Source organism: Gossypium arboreum, chromosome 7, assembly GCF_025698485.1.
Source record: "Gossypium arboreum isolate Shixiya-1 chromosome 7, ASM2569848v2, whole genome shotgun sequence".
NCBI lineage: Eukaryota > Viridiplantae > Streptophyta > Magnoliopsida > Malvales > Malvaceae > Gossypium > Gossypium arboreum.
In genome coordinates this window covers 49,050,410-49,076,702 of record NC_069076.1, presented here as the reverse complement: position 1 = coordinate 49,076,702, position 26,293 = coordinate 49,050,410, and the positions used below count along the sequence as shown (strand labels likewise).

At 35.0% G+C, this 26,293-nt stretch overlaps 1 non-coding gene and 1 pseudogene across 1 annotated transcript; both read left to right on the top strand.

The window, feature by feature from the left end:
- Positions 1 to 5,397: 5,397 nt before the first annotated feature.
- On the top strand, positions 5,398 to 8,226 carry LOC108457404 (14-3-3-like protein GF14 psi; annotated as a pseudogene).
- A 14,027-nt stretch (positions 8,227 to 22,253) lies between these two features.
- Positions 22,254 to 22,360, top strand: LOC128295937 (small nucleolar RNA R71). The gene has a single exon (XR_008286486.1). It is a non-coding gene; the product is annotated as a small nucleolar RNA R71 (small nucleolar RNA).
- Positions 22,361 to 26,293: the final 3,933 nt, after the last annotated feature.

The window sequence follows — 26,293 nt, the reverse complement described above, 5'->3', positions numbered from 1 at the left end:
CATCTAGAATAACCCGCAGTAGCCTTTAAACTGCTAAAGCCATCTTGGAACTTCTTGGATGTTGAATGAAATGACTTACTCGATGATCTTTTTCATGAATCTCTAGTTTCAAAATTATCTTTTCTTTTCTCTTTCCTAAGTTCTTCAGCTTTGCATGCTCGCTCGACTAGTATCACAAACTCTTTTATTTCCAGAATCCCAACTAAAAGCTTGATGTCTTCATTCAAACCGTTTTCAAATCTTTTACACATTGTATCTTCAGTCGAAACACATTCTCGTGCATATTGACTTAATATCACAAATTCTTGTTCGTATTCCGTAACAGACATACGACCTTGTTTCAACTCAAGAAACTCTTTGCATTTCTAATCTATGAATCTCTAACTAACATACTTCTTTCCAAACTCAGTCTGAAAGAACTCCTAATTGACTCGTTCTTTCGAAACCAAAAATATCAAAGTTTTCCACCAATGATAAGCCGTATCTTTCAAAAGTGAAACAACACATTTAAGACATTCTTCAGGAGTACATGACATTTCATCAAACACTTATATCATATTCTCGAGCCAGAACTCAGCTCTCTCAGCATCATAATCAGTAGTAGCATGAAACTCTTCAGCCTCATATTTTCTAATTTTATCAACCAGAGGCTTATTCAACTGAATTGGATTCACAGCTGGTGGCATGACAGGGACTTTTGAAGGATTAGGCGGGGGTGAAGGTTGTGAAGCAGCTGGATTAATTCTAATATATTGAGTGAACCACTCATTCATCATTTTGAAGAAAGCTTGTTTAGCCTCTCCCTCGTGGCTACTCGTAACAGGTCTAGAATCAAACGGCGTTGTCCCTTGAGCTGGAACAGGAGCATTACTCTCAACATCATCAGCTGCGGCTCGTTCGGGATCCATTTACTATACAAAAACACATTTTCAATTGTTAGGAATCATTACACTATCGCAGTTTATATATATGTCATGTATAGCTAGACTCTCACACACTACGTTAGTCCTATAATCGACTAAACCATAGCTCTAATACCAATTAAATATAACACCCCTAAACCGTATCTGATGCCAAAATAAGGTTACAAGGCATTACCAAATAATACACTTTATTTTTATGTACATTTATACATTCATAAATAAAAATCCATACAAATCATGCACAATGTCCCTTATAAGGCTTTTCAATACCTTAAAACATGCTTAAAAGTGGTTCGGGACTAAATCGATAACATTTACAAACTTTAAGAAACTTAAAAAAATTTCCAACATTTAAGGGTCACACACCTGTGTGAACAGGCCATGTGAGGCATGCCTGTGACCCAGGTCATGTGAAAATAAGGTATACATACGAATTTGTACCACAAGGCCGAGGACACACCTGTGTGCCAGGCCGTGTGAAATCTAAGGGAGTTACTGACTTGGATCAAATGGCCGACAACATGCCCATGTGCCAGCCCGTGTGCCACGCACGGCAAGTAGACACGCCCGTGTGTCTAGGCCGTGCCAAAACTATAGGGTATACTGACTTTAAATCAAAGGGTCCCCCAGGGGACACACAGCCGTATAACATGACCATGTGTCAAAAACATAATTAGGCCTTTTTTATACTTTGGCCCTTATATTTTCACACTTTAACATTTTAGTCCTTATTTTACAAAACACAAAATATTCATAATTTCCCTATACAAAAGCTTGGCCGAATATTTCGTTAGTTCATATAAGCCCATATCTTTCATTTATTTTACATTTTGACCCCTCAATTTACAAATTTCACAATTTAATCCTTAATAAGCATTTTTATCAAAAAATCACTTAATTAAACCTAATAATCTATCAACAAATATTTATTTTTCATCATCAAACATAAAAAATATCAAGCTAACATCAATGGTAAAACAGAAAATTCTTAATCAATTCGAAAATTTAAGCATGGGCTAGCTAGAATACGAAGCAATGACATCAAAAACATAAAAATTATCAAAAACCAAACAAAGAACATACCTAAATCAACCTATATGCTAGCTGAACCCTGAAACACCAAAAATGGCTTCTTCTTCTTCAATAATCGGTGGTGGAAGATGATAATAAGGCGTGTTTTTGTTTTGTTTTATTGATATTAACCTTATTAACCAATTTACCATTTTAACCTAAATTAAAACCATTTAAAAACATTCATTTAATGGCCATTTATGTCAAATTCCACCATCAATGGTCTAATTACAACATAAGGACCTCTCATTTAAAAATCCATTTAAATAGACACTTTTAACTAATAGAATGTAACTTTTGCATTTTATACGATTTAGTCCTTTTATCAAATTGACCACTTAAACGATAAAATTAGCACACAAAACTTTCATACATTCATATTCACATGTTGTAAACACATAAAACAATATTAAAATAATTTTACAACCTCAGATTTATGGTTTCGAAACACTATTCCGATTTAGTTAAAACTGGGATGTTACATTTTTCATGCATAAGGGTACTTTGTTACATTTACATGCAAGTTAGATTTATGATTAAGGTTTACTGCATGCTTTCTGTCTTATTGACATACGTACCCTTAACTCTGCGATCCCATAAATGTAAGAGATCTCGTATAAGTGGTGCGGACCTTAATTTCATGCATACCCCTATTATGATTACTTTATTTCATGCGAAGTCTAATAAGTATGCAAGCTTATGCCTTAAACTAAACTGTGAACTCATATATTTTCGTGTTATGTGAATTATGTTGTCGTTTGAGAAGTCTAGTTTTGTTGCAAACACTTAAGTATGTTGTTATGAGGCATGTGAACTTGTTTATGTTTGTTTGTGAAGCTCGGATGTTTGCTTTATGTTTTTGCTATTGTGTTTTAATTTAGCGCAACTTTTGTTAAGACTTAAGTGGTGTATTGGAGGATAGGTTGAGAGTCAACAGAGAGTCACTTTGGTTGCTAATATAGCTTACCAAATTTAGGCCAAAACTTCTAGGCCGAGTTTAGGGTGTTACACAAAACATCAAGTTCCCTCGGGTAAGTTGTATCCATTGGAGATATCAGAACAGAAATAAGATAGAATTACCATGAATTTTGTGTCAGGGCTACCTCTTAGTGCTTCAAAAAAGAATTTAGTTTGGGTGATAGTAGATTGGCTTACTAAGTCAGATCATTTTTTGCCAGTGCACACTATTTATTCTTTGAAAAGGTTAGCTAAGCTCTATGTTTCTAAGAGAGTGAGCTTGCATGGAATCTCATCTTCCATAATTTCAAACAGAGACACAAGGTTTACTTTAAGATTTTGGAAGCAATTAGAGGGATCATTGGGAACTAAGTTGCAAGTCAGTATTGCATTCCACTTTTAGACAATGGTTAGTCTGAAAGAGTCATTCAAGTTCTGGAGGATATGTTATGATGTTATGTAATTGACTTTGGACTGAATTGGGAAAAGTATTGTTCTTTGGTTGAATTTATGTATAACAATAGTTAGCATGCTATTTTGAAAATGTATATCCATTTAAAGCTCTGTATGGTAGAAAGTGTAGAATGCCTACTTGTTGGATGGAGCTTAGTAAAAGAAAATTAGTAGGTCTTGAGTTAGTGCGTGAAACAAAAGAAAAAACCTCTGTCATTTGTAGTCATCTAAAAGTTGCATGAGATCGTCAGAAAGCCTATGTTGATATGAAGATAAAAGAGATTTCTTTTGAAGTTGGTGATAAAATGTTCTTAAAAGTCTCTCCTTGGAAGAAGATTATAAGATTTGTTCAGAAAGGAAAGTTGAGTCCATGATTTGTAGGGCCATATAAAGTCTTAGAGCAAGTTAGACCAGTGGCTTATAGATTGGCTTTACCTCTAGAGTGTTCAAAGATTCACAATATGTTTCATGTGTCTATGTTGAAAAGATATAGATCAAATCTAGATCATGTTGTGTAAATTGAAGAGTTAGAGGTAAAAATGGATCTACCTTTTGAGGAAGAGCCTATTCATATCTTGGTAAAGGAGGTGAAAGAGCTAAGAAATAAGACGATTCCTTTGGTGAAAGTGTTATGGAGAAATCATAATATAGAATAGGCTAATTGGGAAAGAAAAATTTTAATGAAAGAACAATATCCTTAGCTATTCACAAGTATGAATTTCGAGGACGAAATTTTCTAAGTGGGGGCGAATTTTAACAACCCGCTCGACAAAGTCTCTGTATCTGGTTACTATTTTGCGTATAGTTGATAAAACAAGGATAGATATGAGTAAGTAAAATGTTTGTTTTTGCTAAGTATAGAATTATGTGTATTGCGTCATTTGGCGAACTTTTAGTTTTAGCGAGTTCTATGATTTTACGGACTCTTCTATTAAGTATCTGCCCAACCTAGATGCTTTGGGCGAACTAATAGTTCACAACTGTTTAGATTTGTTTATTATTTAAGTATTATACATTTTTATTTTTCAAGTTTTTATTTCATTAAATAGACAATTTAATTTAATTTTCTAATCTTTAATATTTATAAGTTAAATTATTGTTAAGTAATAAAATAAAATATAGAGAAATTATGCTTTCAAATCATCAAAATTAATATCAAGTGATAAAATTTAATAAAATTAAAATTAATGACAAAATTTAATAAAATTAAAGCTTAGTGCAAAATAGAGGTGCTCATGGGCCGGGCCGGGCTCAACTAAAAATTTAGGCCCATTCATTGGGCTTGGGCCGGGCCTGGCCCAAAAAATGGGCCTAAAATTTTGCCCAAGCCCGACCCAAATAAAAATACTAAAACCAGTGCCTAGCTCCGACCACCAGTATTTATTTTTATATTATTTTATATAATTTTAAATATATATAATAAATCAAAATACTAAAATAAATCAAAATAAATATTTTCCAACAAATTGAAATTAAATTTTAAAAATATGTAAACTTAAATAGCACTAACATAGATGCAACTTAACAAGCAAATATCTCTAAAGTAATAACAAAATTAACAAATGCATTTAAAACAATAACAAAATTGATAATAAAATAAGTTTTATACAATATCCAAACAATAATAATAAAATAATAGTAACTAATAGTAATATGGTTGCAAAATAGGGAGAAAACAACAAGAAAATAACATTCAAAAACAAAAAAAAAATAGTAGATTTTTTTTTGTCATTCAGTGAATTCGGGCCGGGGCCCGGGCAAAAAATACCTTACCCAAGGCCCGACTCATTTTTTAAACGGGCCTTATTTTTTTGTCCAAACCCATTTTTCAGACCTATATTTTTTCTCAAACCCTCCCACATTTTAGGTGGGCCTTCGGGCCGAGCCGAGTAGCTCGACCCATAAGCAAATCTAGTGCAAAAATTTAATTTCATAAAAATATAATATTTTCAAAATATAATAACAAATATCAATAAAAATAACAAATATCAATAAAAATAAAGAATAATTGTAAATTTTAATAATAAAGGTAAACACACACAGCGTATTCCTCTCGGCTCTTGCCCTAGTTCACTTGCTATAATATTTTTTCACTTCACATCTGCAACGAAAAAGAAAGCGCCCCTTTCTCTGGTAGGTTAGTTTTGATCGACCTTTTCTTTTAAGTTCTTTTAATGATATTTTAATTTATTTCTTTATTTTAAGATCCGTAGGCTTTCATTTCTTGGACTTGTTTTTTTAATTTTTGCGTTCAGATGCATACAATGCGTGTTCTTTTAGCTTTTTTTATTGATTTTGTTTCAGTGGTTCTGGCTCGATTTGTTTTATATTTGAGCTTATATTTCTTGGTTTGACAAGTTAGGGTTTTGTTATTGTTGCGATCAGTATGGTTCCTAAAAATGGGAAAAAAATAGGACATGATTTTTTTTATTCATTGTTTGATTGCTCAGATTTGGAGTAGATAAGTTCTTGTAACAAAAAAGAAAAGTATGAATTTGATCTGTTTGGTTCCTGCGAAACTGGTGGAAGTACAGTAGCTAGTATAAATAATATACCTTCCTTGCATTTTTTTTTTTAGATTAAAAACACACTTCGAAGTTTCGAACAAATTAGATTGATTCTTTTTTCACGAAAAAGAAAAAGTATTTTAGACTGATAATGTTTTATGATCGAGGAATGCAAATGTCTCCAATGATTGTTTGTGATATTCATTTACTTGTTTAGACGGATTAAGATTTGGTTAGAAATGTTTGATTCATAAAGTACATCTTGTATTGCAGGATCAGGTATTGGAGTGGTATAGTAAAAATGTCTTCAACTGGGTCAACACGAGAGGAAAATGTTTACATGGCCAAGTTGGCCAAGCAAGCTGAACGGTATGAGGAAATGGTGGAATTCATGGAGAAAGTTGTAAAAGCTGTCAATGTAGAGGAGCTAACTGTTGAGGAACGAAATCTTCTCTCTGTGGCTTACAAAAACGTGATTGGGGCTAGGAGGGCATCATGGAGGATAATCTCTTCAATTGAGCAGAAGGAAGAGAGCAGAGGAAATGGGGATCATGTTGCTATCATCAAGGAGTATAGGGGCAAGATTGAAGCTGAGCTTAGCAAGATCTGTGATGGGATTTTGAGCCTTCTGGAATCTCATCTCATCCCTTCAGCCTCAACAGCTGAGTCCAAGGTGTTCTACCTTAAGATGAAGGGTGATTATCACAGGTATCTTGCTGAGTCTACGGCTGGCGTCGAGAGGAAGGAAGCAGCTGAAAGCACTTTGTTGGCTTACAAGTCTGCTCAGGTAGGTGAAATTGGTGATACATGTCAATATTTCTCAATAATTCCTTTAGGATTTTTTTTTTCAATTACAGAAACATTTTAGTTTTCTTATGATGGCAGGATATTGCTAATATTGAACTTGCTCCTACTCACCCAATTAGACTCGGCTTGCTCTTAACTTCTCTGTTTTCTACTACGAAATCCTCAACTCACCTGATCGTGCCTGCAATCTTGCAAAACAGGTGTTTATTCTCTACTGTTTTGCTATTGATTTTTTTTTTTTTACTCTTTTTGGTCTTTGTTGACCTAGAACAGCTAATTAACTAAACTACAGAGCTTTCTTTGCCTGGTTTTTATTTTTTAACTGTGTAGGCAACTTTTTGAATAGCATAGTAAATTGTTCTAATCTAATCCCATCCCAACTAGAAATTGGTGTGCCAATCTTGTTGATACTCAGAATGGTGCTGATAATGAGCTGAGGGGGGAAAAAGAATTACTATAGATCCACTCATTTTTTCCATGGAATCTGTGGTAAAAAGTTGATTTGTTATTTGTTATGTAGTGTACAGTGAGCCTTGAACATTTTAGTGATTCCCTAGTACACGAATTGAATCTCAAAAGATTGCTTGTCAACTATTATAAAATGACACATTTTTCATTTGGCAGGCTTTTGATGATGCAATTTCAGAGTTGGATACTTTGGGTGAGGAATCTTACAAGGATAGTACATTGATCATGCAGCTTCTCCGGGACAATCTGACCCTTTGGACATCTGACATCACGGTATCTCTCTCACCTCTGTGTGTGTTCATTAAAACTTAAAACCAACTCTGCTGCCTTTAAATGTCAAATACAATTATTTTTAAATCTCCACAATTCTCACGAGCAATTTGTTGGTGCAACCTGGGTGGTTGTTACCTCTGTTTGTTCCATGCTCAACCTGGATTTTACAAATTTCTACAGCCATATTCTTGAGCGGATATTTTCACGTTCATTATCTTGTCCAGCGTTCTCTGCTGTACTCTTTGAACTTCCATGCATTACATCAGACAGGACTAGGATCCTGAAGTTTCAATTCATCTTCAAGATAATTGTTACTTCTACTGTATTAAGAACTAGTGTTCTGAAGTTATTGCTGATGACTCGGGCCTCGTATTACACACGCTAGTTGTTTCATTTATAAATGTGCAACTTGCATGTTTCATTTTAGCTGTTATTCTGTTAATGATTCTCAAGGATTATTTATTTATTTATTTATTTATTTTTAAGGATGAAGCTGGAGATGAGATCAAGGAAGCACCTCCAAAGCCTGAGTCAGAGGAGGGACAGCAGTGACGAGTCAAGTTCATTGGATATGTACTCTGTACATCTAGTAGTTTCTTATAGATGCAATCTAGGTTGTAGAAGTGTTCCTTTTTACTTTTTTTTTTCTCTAAACGACACTTGGAATCAAATGTTCCAATGGATTATACATGCGCTTTATTGTTGGACAGGAATTTGTTTGGTTTTCATGTGGTAATGTGCTAAAATAGTGTTTTCATACAAATAAATATGCACACTTTAGGTATGCATTAGGTTCAGAGTACTAAAGGGATGGGGTTTAAGCACTAAAATAATTATATCAAATCGTGGTCTATGGATCCAGTGTTTATTTTTTTTTAAGGACGGTTTGGGTTTGAAACACAATTATATAAAAAAAAAATGTAGAACTTCAAAACGACAATTAAAGATTCAATTGTTGTGAACAAAAGGAGAAAAGTACAGGAAATCAGGACAAATGAGATTCAAGGTTTTGGAAATTTTATTTTTCAATAACTAGTTTATATTGTCTTTCATCATTTTTTTTATAGATCAAATCTTTATATAAGACTCTTAAACATAAATTTGTAAAAGAAATGTATAGAAAAAAAATATATTTAACAAGGTAATATATCGTTATGTATAACAGGAGCAATGTTACGTATCATGAAATTTCCTAAATGCCTATACTTTTACAACACTAAATAATTGGATTTCGCATACTAGAAACACCACCAAAAAAACAAAAAAAAGGAAGAAGAAGAAGAAGATTTCGAATATTAGGAAATCAATCATCGATGGGTAATAAAAAACACATCATTTTGGAAATTATTTTGTTTTCGTCTCTACAGTTTAGATGCATTTATCTTGTAATGGAAGTGTGGTTGAGTCCTTACACAACAACACTGTTATCGTATTGACATTAGTAATAATAAAAAAAAAGGACCTTATTGTTTACCAATTTAGTTAAATTTAACAGTGTAAAATCGGTACCACCTGACCAATCGGCGATACCCCTCTTTCTTGCCACCAATAATTGAAGCAATCATCACATTTGAAAAATATATATATTTTTTGAGTGCCGCCTAAGCTCGGTGGCACTAGTATTTCAGACCCAGAAATACACTCCAAAACACATAAGAAATAACCAGAAATAAAATGAAAAAAATATTAGTTTTTATTGGTGTTGCTGATGTGTCAAGTGGCACCCGAATATTTTATAATATATTTTTTGTAAAAGTAAAAAAAAATTAAACACCCATTGGAACCTAGACCTGTGACTGACGGGTCACATTAGTGGCAGGTTGTCAGGCTGGTGCACCATTGATGTGGCCCGTCAGTCACGGGTCCTGTAACATCCTGAATTAGGGTCTAGTTGGAACAGTGGTTTCGAGACCACAAATCTGAAATAGAAATAAATATTTTATGATTATTTGATGGTTCATGATATGATTGCAAGTTTGTGTGAATTTTTCATAAAGAAATTTTATGCCTAAAGTGTCAAATTTGAAGTTAGGGACTAAATTGAATAAGTTGCAAAATATGAGTTCTAGAAGTTTTTAGCATGAAATTGCTATGGATTATAAATTAGAAGGCCCTAAATAGAAATTTGACCAATTTCTATAATTTTGGACAAAAATAGACATGCATGGGCAAAAATTTAAAGTTTAGTAAAAAGGGCATTTTGGTCATTTGGTTAATAAAAGAATAAAAAGGGAAAAATAAGTAAAAATTTGCTTATCTTCTCCAAGTGCCAGCCAAAATTTGCAAGGGTTCCATAGCTAGAGTTTTCCAACTTTTCAAACTCAATAGTAAGTGCATCCTAGCCCCGTTTTTAGTGTTCTTTGTATTTTTGAAGTTGTTATCAACCGATCTAGCCATTTCTACCATTTATTTGAGCTAGGGTTCATGTTTAGAATTTGACCCATGTGTGACACGCTTGTATTTTGAGGTTTAATGAAACAATGTGCAAGTTTGATGTGAGTGTAACATCTTTTACTAAGTGATTTTTAGTGAAAACACCTAAAAAGGACTTATTTGTAAAAGATGTAGAAATGGATAGTAGAAATGTGATTTAATGCGAAATTTGGGTTGACATGAGTTAGAATATGTATCAGCTAGGCTCGGGTGACCAAGAAAATGCATGTATTTCATTTTACGAGCCTAGGGACTAAAGTGTAAATAAATAAAAAGTTAGGGGCAAAAAGTAAATTTTACCAAAGTATGAATTATGGGTCAATTCAAACAATGTGTGTATTGAACAAGCTAAATTTGGCATTATAGATCAAGAAAAACATGATTCGGGTATTGATCGGGGGAAAAACAAGGTTTACAAGGATTAGGCTCGTTTCTATCATTTTGTACCGAGGTAAGTTCATATGCAAATTATGCAATATGTACCATATTTAAATGCTTTAATATAGCATGTATGGTAAGTACATATATAATTAATGTGATGTTGTATCACGTGTTTAATGCTTAAATTTTATTATGAATTATGCTTTGATTATTCCATGAATGTGCAATTGGTGTTATGGATATTGAAATCGACATTACGAGCAAGTTCGAAGAAAATGTGGTATCGAAGAATCCCGTTTGAACCTTAGGAATAGTTTAGGATACAAGTGACGTGCCACTAGGGACTATACGATCTGAGCTCATGAGTTATGTGGTCTGAGCTCATGATATATGTGACACATGTTACGAGGTTCTGAGTGCTGGTCTTGTATGTTCTACCAGTGGCTGGGTAGTCAAACGTGTGTTGCAGATACCTGACAGCTTGTGTGAGCAGCTCGTGTAGATACATCCTGATCGACAGCTCGAGTGAGCAGACCTGTGAGTAGCTTGAAAGTGAGCAACATGTGATATGTGATATGAGGTAGCGATGGCTACATATGGGGCACTTAGGTGCGAGATTCCGATGTATCCAATGGTATTCCAAGTGTTCAGCGGGTAGTCTAAAGAGAAGTTCAATGGGTAATCTTAATGAATACGTCAAAGACGAGAAAGTAAGTTATTATGTGCAAGTGGGCACATGTATGGACATCGAACTCATGAGAATACCATGGGATATGATGAATTTGTGGTAAGAATATATATATATATATATATATATATATATATATATATATGAAGAATAAATTTAAGTGATTTGATAATAAAATGCAAGATTATGTTCATTATGTTAAATGTATATTTAATGCTTGTTTAAATTGCATTTTATTTGCATGTGAGCTTACTAAGCTTTAAAACTTACACCCTTTCCTTTCCTGTTTCTTATAGTGTTGCCAAGCTAGCTCGGGGATCGGAGGACGTCGGAGTTTTTGATCACACTATCAATTGGAAAATTAGGTATAGTTAGTCTCAACATTGAGTATGGCATGTATAGGGACTTGGTCTTTTTGTTATATGTCATATTGGTTTAGCCAAATGTGTTGGCTTATGGTAATATTTGATTCATTTTGCATATGGCCATGTGATATGGTTCATATCAATTATTTGGGTTGTAACTCTAATTAATTATACATGCATGCAATGTGTTATGCTTGATGTGGTTGCTTATGGATGATATGTGAGACGAAAGACATATGTGCTTAATGAATGAATTGTGGCTAATAAGTATGACCAAAGCTATGGTATAATTGAGTAAATTGAAAGTAGGTTTATCATGATGAATAAATATGAAATTGGTGTGGAATGCCATATGAAAGCATGATGGTTTGGTTAGGTGATACGTTGGCATTACGAAGTCATGGATTAATCATGTTTATGAGTATTTGAGTGACTAAATATACTATGTTGCATGCCATAAAAAATGTATGAGTGAGTGAGCATTTAAGGGTGACAAATGGCTTGAAAAATAGCTACAAAGTTGTCCCCACGGGTAGACACAGGTGTGACACACGGTCTGCACCATGGGCGTGTGATTCGACCGTATGTCCCCTGCACTCTAATTAGGTGAAATAGATTGCCCAGTAGTAAACACACGAGCAGAGACACAGCCGTGTGAAGAACATAGCCTCAGGACATGGGCGTGTGCCCAGGCTGTGTGAAGTCTGCAATTAATTTTTTGAATTTAATTCGCCACACGGCCTAAGCACACGGGTGTATGACTTGGCCGTGTGACCCTAATTGAGTTGATGACGTCATAAATAGAGAGTTACACAAGCTGAGGACACGAGCGTGTCCCAAGCCACACAGGCGTGTGTGACCACACGACCTACCCATACGGGCGTGTGACCCTATTTCATAAAAAAAATTTTCTAAGTTTTTTTAAAGTACTCGGTTTAGTCCTGAACTACTCCTGATGTATGTTTTGGGCCTCGTAGGCCCATATAAGGGACAATTTGCTTATGTATGAATGGAATGGATTTGAATGAAATTTTATGGCCCGATTTTGTATGTTTGCTTGTGATTAAGTCTGGTAATGCCTTATATCCCGTCCCGGCATCGGACACGGGTAAGGGGTGTTACAGGTCCGAGTTCCAATGCCTGATTATTTTCTATATCAACTTTTTTACTTTCTATTTAAAAAATATATAATAAAAAATAAAATTATGAATATTATAAAAGGGGGGTTGGTTTGGTCCCCCAACCTCCCACAATACTGAAAGGAAAAAAAAATTAAACAGACAGAATTGAAGGTCCCCTCTTATCAGAAATAAGAAGAAGGAAAAGGTTAGTGTATTTAGTTAGTTTTAATGTTATTTTATTAGTATAATTAGTTATTTTTTTAGTAGTAGTTTATTTGTGTTAAAAATATATTTTGTGTTAAGATTAGTACTAAGATATTTGGTTGTATTTTTGCAATTTTAGAAAAAAAATGGAGAATCAATTTTTTTTGCAACCATTCATTTCAATAGTGTTATTTTAGAAACAACCATTGGTTATTTTAGAAACAACCATTGGTTGTATTTTTTAAACTCGCTAGAAAATAAGAATGAGATTCGATAGGAATATGTCTGTCGGTAATATGAAAGAGAAGGCGAGTGAAAAAATTTTCTTGGCATTATGGAAGGAGGATGACGAAACTTTTCTACAAATTTCTAGTTTCGCCAAATCCTATCAAATTTACTGAGATAGAACTTTTAGACAATGACGATGTCGAGACAATGGTCGCATTGTATTCTCTGCTAGGGAGGGTGAACTCTGAATCATTTTAGTTAGTTGTTGAGTTAGTAGATGTAGAGCTTGTAGAAATTGTAACTCAGTTAAGTCAACAATATGGAGTTGAAGACCTACGTATAGAGGTTCCTAGAGAATCCGTCAATAGGAGGTTGTCTATGCGCGGTTTTGACATCTATCTCAACGTCGGATGTTCAGATCAGTACGGTGATGGATTATAGATACATCTAGTCGTTATTGAAACTAACGCGCTTAGTGAAGATGGATCCAATAATAATGGTTGTTCTGATCACGAAGGTGAAGATTTTAGTGACCCTTATTTAGACGATGTCCCAAATGATATTAACGATGAAGGACTAGATGATGAAAATGATCACGCCCCTTCAGTCAAAAACTCGAGTCCTAGCATTGCCATATGCAATGATCCTATGGCCCATATGTTCATCGTTGATCCCGATGCAACTCATGCTTCTGAGTTCCCCAAGTACCAAGACATAATACTTGCTCACCTGATGTTAGCATATCCTGAATTGGAAGAGTTGTTCGTAGGTCAAAGATTCGCAAGGAAAGACGAGTGTGTTGATGCCATCATACGTTATAGTATGAAGGTGTGTAACAACCCGTTTTTAGTCAAATTAGAATAGTGGTTTTGGGACCACAGATCTAAAGTCAAAATATTTATTTTATTATTATTTTAATGTCTACAGCATGATAATATGTTTGTGTGAAAATTTCGTTAAGAAATTTTATCGTTTGATTAGTCAATTTGATAAAAAGGACTAAATCGCGTTGATACGTGATATTCGCGACAGGTTTTAAAAATTTATATTTAATCGTTCTTGAAAATAACTATTATCATGACGAAGGCAAGTATACCTATCGAACAGTAGTATAGCTTTAGCAAGACCAGATTGTCGAATCCAAAGGAACCAAGAGTACTAGTAATTACTTTCTTTTTATTATCTAGCCTAAAAATTAAGGGATTTGTTTATCTAAACTAATTAACTAAACTAAGGATGCACAGAGAGAAAATTGGGGAAAAGCTTTTGGTAAAACTTGATTGATTAAGACAATACCTAAGGAAAAATCCACCTAGACTTCACTTGTTATTTAACTCTGAATCAAACGATTTATTCATTTGACTTGATCCATAGGAATCCCTAAGTTATATTATTATCTCTCTCGAAACTAATAACATCTAACCCTAGGTTGATTAATTGAAATCTCTTTCTAATTAACACCCTAGTGTTGCATTAACTCGATCTATGGACACCCTTATTAGGTTTCACCCTAATCTGGTAAAATCTTGTCACCCTATCTATAGGCGTGCAATTAACTCTGCTTAATTACGACAAATTTACTCTTATACAGGGACTTTTGCTCCTCTGAATAAGCGCATTAACTTGAATCACTGTCCTGGAATATTAAAACAAGAATTAAGAACACATAATTAAGAACAAGTCAAATATTTATCATACAATTCAGATAATAATAACAAGATTCGTCTTAGGTTTCATTCCTCTTAGGTATTTAGGGGGTTTAGTTCATAATTATGAAAGAAAACATCTCAAAAGAATAAAGATAACAAAACCTAAAGAAAACCCAAAACTCCTGAAGGAAATTGAAGGGAAATCTTTAGTCTTGATGATGAATCTGACTTCTGAGATGGATCAATCGGCTTTTCTTGAGTAATTCCTTGCCTCCTACTCCGTGTGTCCCCTAAGTGCCTCCTTAGGTGTTTAAATAGGCTTTAGAATGCCTAAGAGCCCTCAAAAGTGACCTTTTCCGAATAGGACTATACTAAGAGCCTTCAAAAGTGGCCTTTTCCGAATAGGATATACTTGGGCTCGACAGGGACACGCTCGTGTGACACGCCCGTGTGTGATTGCTTTAGACCGTGGTCAAGGCTGTTAAATAGGCATGGGCGTGTGGTCTACCCGTGTAAGTCGTGCTTCAATTCTGCTAAATGGGCACGGTCGTGTGGATTACCCGTGTGAGGAAGTCCAGGCCCTGTTGATTTCCCATGTTGGTCCATTTTTTCCGTTTTCGGCCCGTTTCTCACTCTTTTTACTCTCCTATGCTCACCTAAGTATAAAACATGAAACTAAAGGATTAGGAGCATCAAATTCACCAAATCTATGGAGAAATTATCTATAAATGTGCTAAGCATGGGATAAAAATATGTATAAATTACAGTTTATCAAATACCCCCACACTTAAGCGTTTGCTTGTCCTCAAGCAAAATCCTCAACTCACAATCAAAATAAATTCTTCTCAATTTATAATCCTTATCAATAATATCTCAAAATAAACTATAAGTAATCATACATTGAGAATTCAACTAGAAGAACATCAAAGTTTCAAACATTCCAAGTTGGGAATTTTATCACAAAAACATAGGTGTCTTCCCTCATTTAAGTGATTACCTTTGATTCAAAATATCACAAAGTTTAACATCCTCACTAAAGATTCACTCAAATCACTTGAGGTGTTTAAGGACAATAAATGAAGCACTCATTAGTCAATATGAAAAGTTATTACCATAGGCTTGCATGAAAATCAAATCTCTACCACTATATATTAAGATGATACGTCAATCCAAATGTTTTTAGAGGGTTGTAACGTGGCTTTGGTTAGGGGGTGTTGTCACAAGCTGAAAGAAAAGCCTAGAATTGAGATTAAATTGAAAAATTACCTAACTAGAAAAATAACTAATCATTAATTGAATACAAGTGAACTTCTTCTCAGAATATGAAATTAATACTTAAGCTCAAAAATGACGAATTACTACTAATATATATGTATGTATTGTATTTTTTTTAGAACAAGTCAAATAACATAGGATATCTATCAAAAATAAAACATAGCTAAGCGATTTATTCAAATCAAATCTCGACAAAAATAGGGATCAAGTTAATTTCGGGGATTTCAACAATAATGGGTTCAGGGTTAATGTTGAGGGTAAATCAATGAATGTGTTGTTAGGCTCAAGGGGGTTCACTAAGGGTTAATTGTGAAGGTAGGCTTTTATGGAGTGAGTGGGTTAAACCTAAGTGCCTTTATCATCTCGACATATCAAATCAAATGGTGTGCTCTTGACATGCATAATCAAGCAAGTTCTAGAATGACAATTCAATATTGACGCACTCAAAGCAACAATAAAAGTGAGCATGAAAGAAATAATAGATGCTCTCAAGGCTTAAGATCTCACAAAATATTATGGCTTTTTGATGTTGAAACTTGTGAACTTCAACTCAAGATAATACCTAAACTTGGGGAAACAACCTAAAATTTTTTAATTCTCAAAAATCAACTTTTCATGCTTGATTCTCTAATTCCTTAAAGTTTAAACAATCAATGCATAAATGCCTATGTTTTAATTCAAGACATATCAACAAAATTCATAAATTAATCAAAATTCATTCAAATGATGATATGAGAAAATTATTTGAGAACAAGACAAAATTCAGGGATTTTCTGATAATGATATAAATGACCCCCCACACTTAAGATGTACATTGCCCTCAATGTACAAAGTTAGATTTATTGAATTATATTGATATAAGATCATAAGATAGGGAGAGGAGTGAGACTTCCTGAATGATGAATGGAATCCTTGAATTGGAGTTATGGAGAATAATCGGCCAAGGCAATGATGGGATTGAAGGAGGATACTCCGGTGGTGGTAGAGGTTGAGTTCCACAACCACAGTGTCCAGCAAAGAGGTTATCGTGGTGGTCGAGCAGGACATGGTAGTATGGAGAACCTTTTCCAGTAGAGTTGCAAGTTCCTAAGTAATAGTGAGCTTTGAAGCTCTTTATAACTGTGATAGAATCAGGAACTTCTTTTAGGAAATATAAAGAAGCATAATTACTCGTAAAGAAATAGCCGAATAAAAATTATAAAATCTCAAGATAAAAAAATAGTATTAAAGGGAAATAAAAGCTAATTTCAAAATATAAATATAGATACAAATAAAAATAAATAAAAATAAAGGTGCTTATAAAGAAATTGGGGCACACGACCGTGTGGCATGCCCGTGTGCCCTCAATTCAGCCCGTACATTTCGTGGTTTTTGAAATTGGGCATATTGGTGCACACGGCCATGTTGCACGGCTGTGTCATTCTTTGTTCGCCTCTCCCACGCCCGTGTATGCCAGCGCATGCCCGTGTTGTTTTGAAAAGATCGACCACGGTCGGTGGACACGGGCGTGTCACACGCCCGTGTTAATTTGGCAGGATTGCCCACGGCCATGTCGCACGGCCTGGCAACTTATCGAATCCCGTGTTGGGGAAACGTTTTTGCTCTGTTTTCACACAGCTATATTGCACGGCCTAAGGCACGCCCATGTGCCTGGCCGTGTGGTTTTGGAAATCCTGTGTTTAGTGACTCAGTTAGTGAATTAAATGTTAAAAATCTAAAATTTAAAGAAGTTAATATCGTTAGTGCTCGGGTTGCCTCCCGAGAAGCGCTTATTTATAGTCTAACCTTGACTTTACCTTGTGGGTATATTTAGGTAAGTTCGTGGAGCCGTAGCTCCTCTTTATTGTCTTTGAAATTCTCACCGTTATAAAGTTTGAGACATTGTCCATTTACCTTAAAAGTGCCTTGTAATGGATGACTTACCCCTACTGTGCCATATGGAAACACAGTTTGGACTACTAAAGGACCTGGCCATCATGATTTAAGCTTTCCAGGAAACAATTTGAGCCTCGAGTTGTATAACAGGACAAGATCTCCCACTTCAAATTGCCTTCGTTGCTTCAAACGAGCGTCGTGGCAGTGCTTCATTGCTTTCTTGTATAGGCGAAAATTTTCATATGCATTGGCTCGCCACTCATCTAACTCGTTCAACTGCATCAACCTGTTTTCACCTGCAAGTTTGGGGTCAAGGTTTAGAAATTTTATAGCCTAGAATGTCTTGTGTTCTAACTTAAACAGTAGATGAAAACTTTTTCCGTAAACAAGTCTATAAGGGGATGTTCCTATGGGGGTCTTAAAAGCAGTTCTATAAGCCCATAAAGCATCATCTACTTTCATTGCCTAGTTCTTCCTGTTTGACTCTACTGTCTTTTCTAGAATACGTTTGAGCTCTTAGTTTGCTACTTTGACTTGTCCACTAGTTTGAGGATGATAAGGGGTAGCTGTTCTGTGGTGAACTTCGTATTTCTTAAGGGTCTTATCGAATTGTGCTTTACAAAAATGAGTACCTTTGTCACTGATAATTGTTCTAGGGGTTCCAAATCAAGAGAAGAGTTTCTTAAGGAATCGTACTACCACTCTAGCATCATTAGTAAGTAAAGCTTGGGCTTCCACCCATTTAGACGTATAATCAACGGCTACTAATATGTGTTTATTCCCGAATGAGCTGGGGAATGGACCCATGAAGTCGATACCTCAAACGTCAAATATTTCACATGAGAGCATATATGTCTGAGGCATTTCATCACGTTTGGATATATTACCTGTCCTTTGGCATTTTTCACAAGAAGTAACATACCTGTTGACGTCTTTGAATAGAGTAGGCCAATAAAAACCTGATTCAAGGATTTTATGTGTATTCTTATTTCCACTGTAATGTACTCCAGTCAATCCTGAGTGGCAATGTTCCAAGATTTTCAATGCTTCTGTCCTTGTAACACATCTCCTGATGATTTGATCTGCACATATACGAAAAAGAAAAGGGTCTTCCCAAAAGTTATTTTTCACATCAGTGAATAATCGCTTCTTTTGCTGATGTGTCAACCTTTTTGGGATAATGTTAGCAGCTAAAAAATTTGCAATATCTACAAACCAAGGTACCTCAGAATCAAATATAGCAAAAAATTGTTCTTCAGAGAATGAATCATTTATTTCAATGTCATCTGGCTCTTTGGTACTTGAGTTTTCAAGCCTGGAGAGATGGTCAGCCGCGAGATTTTCAGCTCCTTTCTTATCCTTAATCTCCAAGTCAAATTCTTACAATAATAAAATCCACCGAATGAGTCGAGGTTTTGCATCAGTTTTAGTCAAATGGTAGCAAAGAGTGGAATGGTCAGTATAAACGACAACTTTAGACAATATTAAATATGGCCTAAATTTATCGAATGCAAAAACCACAGCTAGCAGCTCTTTCTCCGTGGTGGTGTAGTTTTCTTGTGCGGCTGTCAAAGTTCTGCTAGCATAATAGATAGGTTGAAAATGTTTATCTCTTTGCTGTCCCAGAACTGCACCTACTGCAAAATCACTCGCGTCGCACATTAGTTCAAAAGGTGAATTCCAATCGGTGCAATTATAATTGGAGCTTTAGTCAGTTTATCCTTTAAAGTATTAAATGCTTCTAAACACTCTTGATCGAAATTAAAAGGCATATATTTTTCTAGTAATTTAGTCAAAGGCTTACCTATTTTAGAAAAGTCTTTAATAAATCTTCTATAAAGCCCAGCATGTCCTAAAAAGCTTCTAATAGCCTTAACCGAATTAGGGGGAGGTAGTTTTTCAATGGTTTCAATTTTAGATTTATCAACCTCAATCCCTCTACTAGAAATTTTATGTCCTAACATAATACCTTCTTGAACCATAAAGTGACATTTTTCCCAGTTAAGCACAAGGTTTGTTTCTTCACATCTTATTAACACTCGTTTTAAATTTTTAAGGAAAAGATAGAAAGAGTTACCGAAAATCAAGAAATCATCCATAAATACCTCCATGATGTCTTCTACAAGTTTGTCAAAAATGGCCATCATGCAGCGCTGAAAAGTAGTAGGAGCATTACATAACCCAAAAGGCATTCTACGATAAGAAAACGTACTGTATGGGCATGTAAATGTCGTCTTTTATTAATCTTCAGGAGCTATTGAGATTTGAAAATAGCCAGAGAGTTCGTCTAAAAAGCAGTAGTACATGTGCCCCAACAATCTTTTCAACATTTGGTCAATGAATGGAAAGGGGAAGTGATCTTTTCTCGTGGCATCATTTAGAATCAATGCAAACTCTCCAACCTATGACTGTCCTTGTTGGGATTAATTCATTCTTCTCATTGGCTACCACAACCATGCCTCCTTTCTTAGGAACAGCTTGCACTGGACTTACCCAAGAACTGTCAAAAATAGGATAAATAATTCCAACATCTAGGAGTTTAATTACCTCAGCTTTAACAACTTCCTTCATGTTGGGGTTCAGTCGTCTTTGGGCTTGCACGCATGGCTTATATTCATCTTCCATTAAAATTTTGTGGGTGCAAAAAGAAGGGTTGATCCCTTTAATGTCAGAAATTTTCCAAGCTATGGCCCTTTTATGCTCTCTTAAGACTTGGAGTAATTCCTCTTTCTCCTTGGGTTGCAAGTTAGATGCAATAATTACCGGTAATATAGAGTTATTTCCAAGGAATGCATATTCCAAGTGATTCAGCAATTGTTTAAGTTCTAGTTTGGGAGGTTCTTCAATAGAGGATTTTTGCTTAGGTTCATCGTATACCTTAATACCCTCATATTCTATTGGTCTTGGGAAAGGTTCATTGGAATTCAGTTCAGTTCCTATCTCAGAATTATCATCCCCCTCCTCTCATTGGGCAAGACACAGGTCCAACGTGTCCTTATGTATGATTTCCTGAAAAGAATCTTTAGTAGCATGATCAATAGAGTCAATAAAATAACATGAGTCATCTTGTTCCCTAGAAAATCTCATGGCATTATAAATTTTAAAGATAATCTCTTTGTCACCTACTCTAAGTACCAATTTACCATCACCCACATCAATAACAGTCCTAGCAGTGGCTAAAAATGGACGACCTAAGATTAAAGGTACTTCAACGTCCTCATCCATATCAAGCACAATGAAATCAACAGGGAATATAAATTTATCGACTTTTACAAATACATCCTCTATAATTCCCCTAGGATATTTAACAGATCTATCAGCTAATTGAATACTCATCCTAGTGGGTTTAGGTTCCCCAAGACCAAGTTGTTTAAACATTTTATATGACATCAAATTAATGCTAGCGCCTAAATCAGCTAGTGCCTTATCAACATTCAAACTACCAATTAAGCAGGGAATAGTGAAACTTCCTAAATCTTTTAGTTTGGTTGGTATTTTATTCTAGAGTATGGCCGAGCATTCCTCATTAAGCTCCACTGTAGATAGGTCTTCAAATTTCCTTTTGTTTGTTAGAAGCTCCTTTAAAAATTTTGCATACGTAGGCATCTGTGATATAGCTTCAACAAAAGGTAAGTTAATATGCAGTTGTTTGAAAAGTTCAAGAAATTTACCGAATTGTGCATCCATGAGGTCTTTCTTCAACTTTGCTGGATATAAGATTGGTGGTTTATATTCCGTTGGCATTAGATTGTTTTCGGGTTTTACTTCATCTCCTTCGTTTCTGCCAGCTTCTTGTGGTAGCTTCTTTTCAGATTCAGCTAACGCTTTCCCACTCCTTAGTGTAACTACTTTCACATTCTCTTTTGGTTTGGTTTCAGTGTTATTAGGTAGACTTCCTGGTGGTCTTTCTGAAATCAATTTTGCAAGCTGCCCTATCTGAATTTTGAGCCCTTGGATTGACGCTTACTGGTTCTTAAGTGCTGTTTCGGTATTCTGAAAGTGAGTTTCTGACACCATGATAAAATTTGTTAACATCTCCTCAAGGTTAGGCTTCTTTTCCTACTGGTACGGTGGTTGTTGAAAACCGAGGGTGTTGTGGCCTTTGATTCCCTTGGCCTCCACATGAGAAATTTGGGTAGTTCCTCTATCCTGCATTGTAAGTGTTACTATAAGGATTATTTTGAAGTCAAGGATTATTACTCATATAATTTAATTGCTCTCTTTCCATGATGTGGACATAAGGTGGGTATTCTAAATTGCTCGCCGCTCCTCCACTTGCATTGCATTGCATTACTGGGTGAACCTGTGAAGAACCAAGAAAACCATCAATTTTTCTATTCAAAACTTTTACCTGATTAGAGAGCATGGTGACCGAATCGACGTTAAAAACGCTGGCTGCTTTCGTTGGCTTTGTCCTCATGACTTGCCACTAATAATTATTCAGTGACATCTTTTCTATAAATTCATAAGCATCCTCAGATGTCTTATTATTGATAGTCCCACCAATGTCAACGTCACCATCTGTCTAGTTGAAGGATTCAGCCATTGTGAAAAGTTTGAACTCAGAGCAGTGGTAACCCATGGTGAGGGCACCTTCTCAACAGGTCCTTGTATCTCTCCCATGCATCATATAGTGTTTCTAAATCCACCTGTAAAAAAAAAAGAGATATCATTCCTTGATTTAGCCATTTTAGTCGGTGGAAAATATTTTAGTAAAAACTTTTCCGTTATTTTTTCCCAAGTAGTGATTGACCCTACTAGTAACGAGTTCAACCACTGTTTAGCTTTATTCCTTAATGAAAAGGGAAATAACCGAAGACGAATGGCATCATCAGAAACGCCATTGATTTTAAATGTGTCGCAAAACTCCAGAAAATTCACCAAGTGATTGTTTAGATCCTCATCCTGCAAACCATCAAACTGAACAAATTGCTGTATCATTTGAATCGTGTTAGGTTTCAGTTCAAAATTATTTGCAGCAATAGCAGGCCTAACTATACTTGACTCAGTTCTTGTTAAATTCGGTTTAGCATAATCATACATAGTGCATGGAGCATGATTCTGATTTACTGGATCAGCGGCAATCACAGGAGGTAGCGGATTCTCCTGATTTTCAGCCATCTCCTCGGTTGTGGTTTGAATATCGTCTTCTTGCTCTTCCTCTGTGTATCTTAAGCTTCGCCTTATTTCTCTTCGGTTTCTGCGAGCTGTGTGATCGATCTCACTATCAAAAAGTAATGGTCCTGACGGGTTTCTTCTGGTCATAAACTAGAAAAACCTGTCAAAAGCGAATAAAAGAGAAAATTACAAAAGAAAATAAAAATTTAAATTGAAAACAAAGTAAAATGGCTAATGTAATAAAATCAAGTGTTCCTAATATCTTAGCTCCCCAGTAACGGTGCCAAAAACTTGATACGTGATATTCACGACAGGTTTTAAAAATTTATATTTAATCGTTCTTGAAACTAACTATTATCACGATGAAGGCAAGTGTACCTATCGATCAGTAGTATAACTTTAGCAAGACCGGATTGTCGAACCCAAAGGAACCAAGAGTACTAGTAATTACTTTCTTTTTATTATCTAGCCTAAAAATTAAGGGATTTGTTTATCTAAACTAATTAACTAAACTAAGGATGCACAGAGAGAAAATTGGGGAAAATCTTTTGGAAAAACTTGATTGATTAAGATGATACCCAAGGAAAAATCCACCTAGACTTCACTTGTTATTTAACTCTGAATCAAACTATTTATTCATTTGACTTGATCCGTAGGAATCCCTAAGTTATATTATCATCTCTCTCGAGACTAATAACGTTTAACCCTAGGTTGATTAATTGAAATCTCTTTCAAATTAACACCCTAGTGTTACATTAACTCGATCTATGGACACCCTTATTAGGTTTCACCCTAATCCGGTAAAATCTTGTCACCCTATCTATAGGCGTGCAATCAACTCTGCTTAATTACGACAAATTTACTCTTATACAGGGACTTTTGCTCCTCTGAATAAGCGCATTAACTTGAATCACTATCCTGGAATATTAAAACAAGAATTAAGAACACATAATTAAGAACAAGTCAAATATTTATCATACAATTCAGATAATAATAACAAGATTCATCTTAGGTTTCATTCCCCTTAGGTAATTAGGGGGTTTAGTTCATAATTATGAAAGAAAACATCTCAAAAGAATAAAGATAACAAAACCTAAAGAAAACCCAAAAATCCTGAAGGAAATTGAAGGGAAACCTTCAGTCTTGATGATGAATCCAGCTTCTGAGATGGATCAATCGGCTTTCCTTAAGTAATTCCATGCCTCCTACTCCGTGTGTCCCTTAAGTGCCTCCTCATGTGTTTAAATAGGCTTTAGAATGCCTAAGAGCCCTCAAAAGTGGCCTTTTCTGAATAAGACTATACTTGGGTTCGACAGGGACTCGCCCGTGTGACACGCCCATGTGTGATTGCTTTAGACCGTGGTCAAGGCTGTTAAATAGGCACGGGCGTGTGGTCTACCCGTGTAAGTCGTGCTTCGATTATGCTAAATGGACACGACCATGTGGATTACCCGTGTGAGGAAGTCCTGGCCGTGTTGATTTCCATGTTGGTCCATATTTTCCGTTTTTGACCTGTTTCTCACTCTTTTTACTCTCCTATGCTCACCTAAGATAAAATATGAAACTAAAGGATTAGGAGCATCAAATTCACCAGATCTACGGAGAAATCAGTCATAAATGTGCTAAGCATGGGAAAAAAATATGTATAAACTACGGTTTATCACGCGTAAAGTGTAAAAGTTGTGTTCTATTGCTAAAGGTGTCTAATAGCTATAAAACCTTAAAGTTAAGTACTTAAGTGGTAATTAGACCATTTTAATTGTGAGTGGACTATTATGGGCATGCATTAAGTGATTATAATGTTTTATAATTAAGGTTAAATTTGTAATTAATTAATAATGTTATAATAAATAAAACAAAAAAAAATATTTTGGCATCATCTTCATCATCTAGCCAAAAATTAGAAGAAGAAAAGCCATGGAAATAGCTTGATACATTCGACCTTGTTTTCTTGACTAGGTAAGTCCATTTTTGTTCAATTTTTAATGATTTCTATGTTTTTGAGATCGTTGCAACTAGGTCTAGCTAGCCTAGGGACTAATTTGCAAAATTGTTAAAGATTTTGAATGTTTCCATTGATGAATAAGTATGCATTTTGAAGTTTCTTGATAGATTATGAATGCTTGTTGACAAGTATACAAGTTTTGTTAAGTGATTTTTGAGAAAAATGCAAAATAAGGATTAAATTGAGAAATGTTGAAACTTTGTGGTTAAAATGTAAAATAAATAAAAAATATGGGCTTCTACGGGTATAATAGTAATTCGGCTAGCATGGGCTAATATTGAATTTCATTAATTTGTGATTTTATGAAATAAGGACTAAATTGTGAAAAATGTGAAATATTAGGGGTAAAAGTGTAAATGTGCTTTAAAGTGTGTTTTGGACTAAATTGAATAGAAGGATAATTAAATGAGTTGAATTTGATATTATATAGATCAAGAAAAGCGGAATTTGAAATTAGATCAAGGGAAAAACAAAGTTTCGAATTAGTCGGTCTATTTCATCGTTTTTGAACCCGAGGTAAGTTTGTATAGTATAAGTTTTAATACAATTGTATTTCACATGCTTTGATATTGCATAAATTGTGAATACGAGACTATGTGTATGATCGATAGTGATTCAACGCTGATTCGACATTCGAAATTTCAGTTGAACCTTAGGAATAGTTTAGGATACTAGTGACATGTCATTAGGGGATACACTGAGTTGGCTTCAGGCCATGATATTAGCACTTCGGGTGCGAGTTATACTGATTTGGCTTCGGGCCATGAATATCAACTGATTTGGCTTCGGCCCATGATGTCAGTATTTCAGATATAAGCTACCTTGATTTAGCTTCGGGCCATGGTATAGGTACTTAATGTGCGAGACTCTTGAGTATCCGACTTCTATTTAGAATGGTTCAACTAGTAAACGAAAGATGTGATTAAGTATGAAAATGATATGAGATGGTACAGGTACATACGTGACATGTATAAGCTTTGGTCTAAAGAAACTTGTGAAGAATGTGATTAATATCATAATTGTGTATATGAAAGGTTTGTTAGCTAATATATGCTAAATGTTGATATATATATTCAAATTGTTGAATTATAATCTTGAGATTGAGTTGAGTTTATTTTATACGAGCTTACTAAGCCTTATAGCTTACTTTGTTTATTTTCCCATGTTTTATAGTGTTATCAAGCTAGCTCAGATTCGAGGATTGTTAGAGATCGCTTCACACTATCCACCTAACACTTGATACCTATGAACTTTGGTATTTTAAGTATATGGCATGTATAGGGACTTGGTCTTTTGGTATATGTATTTTGGCTATTTGTGTTGGCTTGTAAATATTAGGTTTGGTTTATATATACATAGCCATGTGAGTTGGCTTATAATGGTGAATTTGATGGTGTATAAAAGTGCGCAAATGACCTTTGTTTGAGTTCAGTAATTGTCTTATAAATGTTAGTTATGATAGTATTTGATGCTTGATGAAAATGGATATGGT